This window comes from Penaeus vannamei, chromosome 39 (assembly GCF_042767895.1).
Source record: "Penaeus vannamei isolate JL-2024 chromosome 39, ASM4276789v1, whole genome shotgun sequence".
Classification (NCBI taxonomy): Eukaryota; Metazoa; Arthropoda; class Malacostraca; order Decapoda; family Penaeidae; genus Penaeus; species Penaeus vannamei.
In genome coordinates, this window is record NC_091587.1 from 1,952,663 (window position 1) to 1,962,662 (window position 10,000).

Consider the following 10,000-nt stretch of genomic DNA (forward strand, 5'->3'; position numbering starts at 1 on the left):
TCGTTCTGGTTTTGGGCTAAATGGAAGCGCCACGCACCGGCGAGCTGGCGGCTTTGTGGAATTAAATTTAGATATTAAATACTTCGATCTAGATTGTATCATAAATTGGGCATTGATAGGCTTACACACAGGCACGCGCACCGAGGTACTGATGGCATTGTGGAATTAAATATATATATTAAATACTTCGATCTGAGTTATACTATAAACTGGGCATTGGCAGGCTTACGCACTCACCCGCACACACACACACACACACACACCCACACACGCACACACACACACACACTCACACACACACACGCACAAACACACACACACACACACACACACCCACACCCACACCCACACACCCACACACCCACACACACACACACGCACGCACACACACACACACACACACACACACACACACACACACACACACACACACACTTCCACACCCACACACACACACACACACACGCACCCCCCCCCCCTCACACTCACACACACGCCGCAGCATCACCGGCGACACCAAAAGCGCAGCCCGGTTCTCCCTTCCACAAAGCCGTCCGTGATCTTCGCCAGCGCCGCCGCCACCGGGGTCGCAGCGCCGGTAAATCACCCGCCGAATCGCCCAGTCCAAGCGGCTTCTATCCCCCCCCCCTCCTCCTCTCGTCACCATCCCTCCCCCCCCCCTCCGCCCGCCTCTATCCCCCGCCATCCCGCCGCGAGTAGAGCCATTAAAATTCATCCCGGCGCGCACCTGTCACACCTGGCCCGATTTCGAAAGGGGACGCGGCCCAACTCGACGCCCAAAAACCTTTCCCCAATACCCCCAACCCCCCCTAACCCCCTCCTTCCATTTCTACCCCCATCCCCCCAGCCTTTACCTTCCCACCTACCCCCACACACCCCAACCCCCTCATTCCATTTCTACCCCCATCCCCTTCCCTATCCCCCCAGCCTCCACCTTCCCTCCTTCCCCCACACCCCAACCCCCTCATACCATTACCTACCCCCATCCCCTTCCCTATCCCCCCAACCCCCAACCTCCTTCCCTTTCTCCCCCCCCCCTTCCCCTACGCCAATACCTGCCCCCTCTTTTTTGTAAGAGAGATAATCTTGAGATGGTCAGGTCACTTTTTTTTATTTATTTAATGGCAGTCGCATCTGGGTCGGTCCACAGAGAGACTTAGAACGACCGCCGTTCCTTAAGCTTATCAAATCACCAGAACCTGCTTTCATCTCCCCCCCTCCCCTCCTCCGCTCCCTCCCTCCTCTCCCCTTCCCTTTCGCCTTGTCCCCTCCCCTCTCCCCCTTCTCCTCCTCTCTTCCCCTCCCTCCTCTCCCCTTCCCTTTCCCCTCCCTCTCCACCTCTCTTCCCCTCCCTCCTCCCCCCCTTCCCTCTCCCCCTTCTCCCCCTCTCTTCCCCTCCCTCCTCTCCCCTTCCCTTTCCCCTTGTCCCCTCCCCTCTCCCCCTTCTCCTCTCTTCCCTCCTTCCCTTTCCCTTGTCCCCTCCCTTCTCCCTCTTCTCCCCCTCTCTCCTTCCCTTTCCCCTTTTCCCTTATCCCTCTCCCCTTCTACCCCTCTCTTCCCCTCCCTCCTCCCCCCTTCCCTTTTCCCTTATCCCCCCTTCTCTCCCTCTCTTCCCCCCTTCCCTCTCCCCTTGTCCCCTCCCCTCTCCCCCTTCCACCCCTCTCTACCCCTCTCTTCTCCCCCATCCCTTCCGTACCCAAACTCGCCGTCCCTTTACACCTGTTGGGGTCACCTGTATAGAGCCCTCTCGTCCCCCTTTACATCATGCGAGTATATAATCCTCTTCCCGTCTTTGGCTATACCATTCAGTAGCCTACGTTCCATAAAGCATTACTTTAATCTCTCCGTTTTTATGACATCCGTGGAGTGAAAAGGATAGGGAAGAGAGGAGAGGAGAGAGAGATAAAAAAAAACGAAAAGAATATCAAAGCCAAGAAGTAAAAGAGACAAGAAGCATACGATAAAAAAAGCATACAAACAAGACGAACACACAACGCCCCTAAATAATGAAATTAATAATCGTTTCATAACCAAATAGCCAACCAGCAAACAGTCACGCACAGAAACACACACACACACACACACACACACACACACACACACACACACACACACACACACACACACACACACACAGACAGCCAAGGGACATGGAGGTGGGGAGAGGAAGGGGGGAGGGGAAGGGGGGGGGCACCAGCACAGTCACAGACAAGACAGCCCAAAGGTCAAAGAGCTGTGACCTTAACGCTGCAAGACGAGGCGTGTAAAGACAGCACTCACGCCCCGTAAAGGTCGGAGAGACAGAGCGTAAGGGGGAGTGGGAAGACCGCAAGGAACGAGGAACTGGGGGGGCGGGCGGGGGAGGAGGAGGAAGGAGGGGAGAGAGGAGGAAGGAGGGGAAAGGGGGAGGAAGGTGGGAAGAGGAGGAAGGAGGGGAAAGGTGGACGTAGGGGAGAGGAGAAGGAAGGAGGGGAAAGGGGGAGGAAGGTGGGGAGAGGAGGAGGAAGGAGGGAAGAGAAAGAGGAAGGAGGGAAGAGAAAGAGGAAGGAGCGGAGAGGAAGAGAAAGGAGCGGAGAGGAAGAGGGAGGGGAAAGGGGTAGAGTAAAGGAAAGGGGAGAAGAAAGGGAAAAGGGAAAAAACCGATTGGAGGAAAGCAGAAAAGGGGGAGAAGGGAGAGAGAAGGAGCGTAGGGAGAGGCACAGGGATAGGCTGTGGCGGGAGAAAGTAAACTATGAGAGAGGGAGGAGATCTTGATTAGGATACCAGTACCGTGCTTGTATTTTTGTGTACCTGTATTATTTTTTTTGTGTACCTGCATTAAGTATACCAGCTGGGTGTACATCAATAAGTAAATACGTACACACACGAGTGCCACAAAGCCGGGGCAACCCAAAGAGCCAGCCCCGTCCGTGAACAAGAACCCCGTCCGTGAACAAGAACACCCCGTCCGTGAACAAGAACACCCCGTCCGTGAACAAGAACACCCCGTCCGCTCGTGCATCTGAACTTCGGCCCCGCGCGGAGTTGTGCAACTGTTCCTCTCGGCACTTTTAATCCTCCCTGGCACCCTGAGGCCGCGAGATTCAAGCGAGGGGATTTCCCCGTCGTATAAATATCCCCCTCTCATCTCATCTCATCTCCAGCCAAACTTCCCGACATGATTATTACCGCCCGGGCAGCAGCATCCGAGAAGGAAACAAAAAAAAAAAAAAAAAAAAAAAAAAAAAAAAAAAACACATAAAGAATGGCTAGCAAAAAAAAAAAAAGAAAACAAAAAACAAAATCACATAAAGAGCAACTAGCAAAAAGAAAGAAAAAAAAATCGCATAAAGATTGACTAGCAAAAAGAAAAAGAAAAAGAAAAAAATCACATAAAGAATGACTAGCATAAAAGAAGGAAACAAACAAAAAAAATGACATAAAGAATGGCTAGCAAAAAGAAAAAGAAAACAAAAAACAAAATCACATAAAGAATGACTAGCATAAAAGAAGGAAACAAACAAAAAAAATCACATAAAGAATGACTAGCATAAAAGAAGGAAACAAACAAAAAAAATCACATAAAGAATGGCTAGCAAAAAGAAAAAGAAAACAAAAAACAAAATCACATAAAGAATGACTAGCATAAAAGAAGGAAACAAACAAAAAAAAATCACATAAAGAATTGACTAGCATAAAAGAAGGAAAACAAAACAAAAAAATCACATAAAGAATGAGTAGCAAAAAGAAAAAGAAAACAAAAAACAAAATCACATAAAGAATGACTAGCATAAAGAAGGAAACAAACAAAAAAAAATCACATAAAGAATGCTTAGCAAAAAGAAAAAGAAAACAAAAAACAAAATCACATAAAGAATGACTAGCATAAAAGAAGGAAACAAACAAAAAAAATCACATAAAGAATGGCTAGCAAAAAGAAAAAGAAAACAAAAAACAAAATCACATAAAGAATGACTAGCATAAAAGAAGGAAACAAACAAAAAAAATCACATAAAGAATGACTAGCATAAATGAAGGAAACAAACAAAAAAAATCACATAAAGAATGACTAGCATAAAAGAAAAAGGAAACAAACAAAAAAAAATCACATAAAGAATGACTAGCATAAAAGAAGGAAACAAACAAAAAAAATCACAAAGAATGGCTAGCAAAAAGATAACAAAACAAAAACAAACTCACATAAAGAGCAACTAGATTAAAAGAAGGAAAACAAAACAAAACAAAACAAAATCACATAAAGAGTGACACACAAAAAAGAAAAAGAAAACAAAAAACTAAATCACATAAAGAGCAACTAGCATAAAAGAAGGAAAAAAAAAACAAAAATCACATAAAGAGTGACACGCAAAAAAGAAAACAAAACAAAAACAAAATCACATAAAGAGCAACTAGCATAAAAGAAGGAAAACAAAACAAAACAAAAAAATCACATAAAGAGCGACAATCAAAAACAAAAAACCAATCAAAAAATCACACAAAGAGCGACAATCAAAAACAAAAAACCAAACAAAAAATCACACAAAGAGCGACAACCAAAAACCAAATCAAAACAAAAACAAAAAAAATCACATAAAGAGTGACAAGCAAAAACAAAACAAAACAAAAATCACACAAAGAGCGACAACCAAAAAACAAAACACATCACACACAGAGCGACAAGCAACAGCATCCCTCTCCCCCACTTCGAGACAACCTCCTCTCGGCGAAAGCGAAGAGAGAAAGACCCTCACGAGTCACGTTTTCGGGGAAGACCTTTCTTTCCCCCTCCCCCTCCCCTCCCCCCCCTCCCGTTCCGATGGACTTTTAAGGGAAATATTTTTTTACGACCCAGGGCATCATCCGGGTCGTGATGGCCGTCATCGATCAACCCTTTCCCTCGCAATCATTATCTCGTTCCTTCCCTCTTCCTTTCTTCCGTGGCGGAACTCTCGGGAAAAAGTCGTTCGCACAGGATATCCGTGGAAAGTAAACACACAAATAAATAAAGCTCAAAAAAGAAGAATATATGGAATTGGTGTTGATGATGATGATGATTGATGATGATGATGATGACGAATATTGTGAAAAATAAAAACATAAATAAATAAACCGCAAAAAAGAATATATGCAAATGATGATAATTATGATGGTGATGATGATGATGACGATGATGATAGTAATAATAAAAATAAATAAAAATCAAAAATAGGAAATAGGAGCATAGGAACAAAATAGGAACACGCGCGGATTCCAACCCGGTGCTCACAGACAAACAAACACCAAGAGAGAGAGAGAAAAGAAAAAAAAAAAAAAGAAAAAAAACTCGCGGCGTCTTGAAGAATCTGGCTTCTTGCTTCCCATTCCCCGAGTCTCGAGACGGATAATGGCCTCTTCCCGCGTCAGTTTACTCAAAGTTCAACTCGGCCGCTGTCGGAGGAACGGCGCGCCGGCCTTTTTCGCGTCCTCCTCCTCCTACTTCCCCTCCTCTTTCTTATTCCTCCTCCTCCTCCTACTTCTACTCTCTTTCTTATTCCTTCTTCTTCTACCTCTCCTCTTTCTTATTTCTCTTCCTCCTACTTTCCCTTCTCTTCTTATTCCTCCTACTTCTCCTCCTCTTTCTTATTCCTCCTCCTCCTACTTCTCCTCTCTTTCTTATTCCTCTTTCTCCTACTTCTCCTCTCTTTCTTATTTCTCTTCCTCCTACCTCTCCTCTTTCTTATTCTTCCTCCTCCTCCTACTTATCTCTTTCCTTTCTCATTCCTCCTTCTACTTCCCCTCCTCTTTCTTATTACTCCTCCTCCTCCTACCTTTCATCTTTTTTATTCGTATTCCTCCTACGTCTCCTCCTCTTTCTAATTGCTCCTCCTCCTCCTACTTCTCCCTTTCTCATTCCTCCTCCTACTTCTCTCGTTCTCATTCCTCCTCCTACTTCACTTTCTCATTCCTCCTTTCCTTCTCCCTCGACTCCTACTCCTACTTCCATTCCTCTTTCTTATTCCTCCTCTTCCTCTTCCTCCTCTCTCCGCTTCTTCTTTTCTCTCCAACTTCTTCCTCCCTTTTCCTCTTTCTCGTATTTTCTTCTCCTCCTTTTTATTTTTCTTCCTCCTTGAGCATTGAAAGGGAAAATATATGATATAACGACATGGACGAATAACAGGAAAAATGTAAGAGAATAACAGATTAAAAAACAATAAAATAAAAGAGTGAATGCAGAATATCATAAAATAAGGAAATAATAATAATAATAATGATAAAAACAGAAAATAAAATAACATAATAGCAGTGAGCAGAGAAAAGCACAGTAGAATATGCGAGAAGCGGGCGAAGAAGCAGACCAAGAGAACGGAGAAGAAGGGAGAAGAAGGGAGAAGAAGGGAGGTGAAGGGAAAAGAACAAAGCGGCCAAGCCTGGGGAGCAGGGCGCGGCGGAGGGCCAGGCAAGCACGCAGGAGGAGGCACTGGCGCGGCGAGAGGAGTGCCAACCCGCCTGGCCCCGTCGACAACCTCGCCCATGTAAAGCTGTCACGACATCACACACTTGGCGACAGGTAGCCCCGCTTCCTCTTCCCCCTAATCCCTGCTCTCCTCGCCAACTCCCCCCCCCCCTCCCCCCAACCTTTCCCCTCCTCCAGGGGCGGAGATGCTGCCCATCCCACTCCAATCCCCTCGCAGCGCCGCTGTGGTGAACCCCATTGATCTCCATCACTTCCGTCCCCGCCGCCCCCCGCCCTCCCTCCGGCCTCCACCACCCACCTCGGCCCTTGCAGACAGCTTGGCGCCCGTTGCGTCAGCTCCCCGCCCTCGTCACCTCCTCTCCTGCCAACGAGCCCCGCGACGGCGCCCGCCCGCCCGCCCCCGCCCCCGCCCCTCACCCGTGGCTGCCAGAACCGATACTCCTTAAGAGGCCGAGTCGTGGAGCCCAGCGGCTGCCGGCGACACCTTCCTGGCAACGTCCGCCCGCCCCGCCGCCATCAGGGCTTCCATCTCTCCCCCGTCACGCACACGCACACGCACAAACAAACAACGCGCACACGAAGCCCTCTCCCCCTCCTCACCACCACTCAAGGGGATCGCAACTACCAGCCCCCTCCCCCCCCCCCGGCCCCCGAGCCATGATGCAACGCCCTTCCTCAATTAGCGAAAGTACTTGCAACGGCAGCGATGGCCAGCGACGCCACCACCGCCGTCCTCAAATCCTAACCGCATCTCCTCTAACACTTCAATCTAGAAGGGAGTTGAGGCCTTAGATAGGGCCAGCCCCCACTCCTGGCCAGCGGGGACAATGAAGCGTGGTCTGCGAGGTCCCGCTGGCCCCAGACCGCGCGGGCCCCGGGCTGAGCGCCCTCGAATGGGCCTCGCTCATTGAGGCCATCAAACACTTCCTTTCTCGCTGCGCCGCGTGACGCTCCCGTGCACGCCGGCTGGGACGTCTTCGGGGCTGCAGAGCGCTGCGCAGGGGCGAGCCACGGGCGGCTAGGAACTTGCTGCTTCTCTCCTCTCTCCTCTTTCTCTCGCTTTTGTGTGCTTGCCTCCTCGCAAGTCAAATCAAGCGGCCCTCTCTCACCAGTGCCTTTAAACACAAACTTCAGATGGTTTTGTGTATTTCTGAAATAGGTAGGCATATATATAATCTATATATGCGCCTACCTACACAGGCACACACACACACACACACAAGAAAAAAACGCACAACACACAACACAGATATATATATATATATATTTATATATATATATATATATATATATATAGAGAGAGAGAGAGAGAGAGAGAGAGGAGATGAAGAGAGAGAGAGAGAGAGAGAGAGAGAGCGAGAGAGAGGCAGAGCGAGAGAGAGCGAAAGAGAGAGAGAAAGAGAAAGAGAAAGAGAAAGAGAGAGCGAAAGAGAGAGCGCGAGAGAGTGAGAGAAAGAGAAAGAGAGAAAGAGAGAAAGAGAGAAAGAGAGAAAGAAAGAGAGAGAAAGAAAGAAAGAGAGAAGGCGTTGAACAAGGGGGTTAGCTTGCCTTGAGAAGTTTATTTACAGAACAATATACAAGCTCTGCATAAAACTTCCTTGCGTACCCAGTCTGGCCGAGCTTCTATTGATGAAGAAGACCATCAGTCCACAAAACTTACACATGCCTATGGGTTTGCATCCAAGGACTAAGTTTATTTATATATCTTTGATAAGAGGTAAACAAAACACCAAATAATCATAAATCACGAGGTCTGTGTCCACATCAGAACTTATTTACTGAAAAAAAAAATTAAATATTTTTCAACAGCACAAGTTACACGATCGATAAGATACAAGTCACCCTGAACACGAAATGTTTGCGGTATCCGGCGACCCTCCGGCTTGAAACACACATACTTCCCTAATATTCAAGAAAACTTTCGCTATTACCCACAAATATTTCCCCGTTCCAGTGTCTCAACGGTAGCTTACACTACGAAAATGCGGCGTAATATCATAATATATAACATCACATTATTTGGTGAATCTAACCGTTATTTTTTCTGGACTACGAAAATGCGGTATAATATTATTATATATACATTATTTGGTGAATCTAGCAGTTTTTTTTCTGGACTTATTTCTCCAAACTTTCCCGGGGGCCTCACGAGAGTTCTTTCAGCCCTCCTCCGGTCGCCAGCACGGGGCTTGACAACCACTGGAGGAGGCAATGAGTACGAGCCGAGGACTTGGGTGTCTTGCACATTTTGCAGTGACCGCAAGTATTTGTCTCCGAAAATCTGCATCTTCTAAATACTGCATAATGTACACGTATCTCATTCGCAGTCGGGTTCATACAACTTGCTGTCATTTCTAGACTTTTAGAGCCTTTCTCGACCTAGTGTTCCGGCAATGCTCTCGCAGTGTCAGCTGGTACCATGCTCATGCTCCTCGCCTTCTTGTAATCTATACCTGATCTTCCTGAATTCTAAGAGAAATCATAACACTTTTTCATTTGATTAGGATATAATGGCATAGCTTTGCATGGTCCCTCGTCCGGAAGTGTTTGTTAAATTATAAACTTTATCACTCGAACACAACAAGCCAGTACGAAAGGATACCCAAACACAGTGACTCATGAATACCCTTCTCGGGAAGCCTAGAAAGATGGTGAAAGATATTCATATGTAGGCTAATATAAATGCGTCTTGACTGTTAGAAGGAAGAAGAAGAGAAGTGGAGGAAGAAGAAGAAGAAAAAAAAAGGCGGGGCTGCTGTCTACTGCTTCTCTTTAAGGCAATGAACACGGCTACTGTCTCGGCGTCAGTTGTGCATAAACAGCCTGAAATTCGCTCACTTTCTTTACAAATGCCAGGAATTAAGGCGGCGATCCCTGCAGATCCACGAGGATCAGCGGAGGCATCATAGCAGCGTGAAAGTGGGGGCGACCACGAGATGGACGTAGCCTTCCATCTCTATATTTCAGAGTTTTTTAGTCCTGCTGCTGAGGTCAGAGATCTTGCCAAATAATCAATCTATAGGCCTACATAAGTCCTATGATAAAGTTTACGATAAAGTTTAGAAAACTCCATCCTAGGAACGCCAAGCGGATGCTCTGGGCAGCCTTGGCTCTTCATTCTGACCGCAAAGTAAAGGGTAAAGGTTTTAAGGGCTTGGTGGCGAGTACGGCGTTAATTTGTGTAGCACGACTGTGGCTTAAGAGGAGGTCCAGTTTCTTCCCCATGGCAAATAGAACTCTCATATCCTTGTACGAACCGTCAGAGGGTTTGAGAGCATATAGGAGGCTACGAACCGGGCTCGCACAACCGCGCAACTTCCCTTCATTTATAAAACACTTTCCAGGGACGCAACGAGAATCTCGTGACGAGAAGCACACCATCAGAACACCGAGACACTCGTAAGAATCAGTCTTTGTAATAACCCGTCCACCTAACTCAAGTCGGTCTGCAAAGTCCAAACTTAATGTATAGCTTTGGCTCGGTTGATTATGAGGTCATTAGGAAAAATTCTTAGAAATACCCTAACAACATATCACTGCATATTA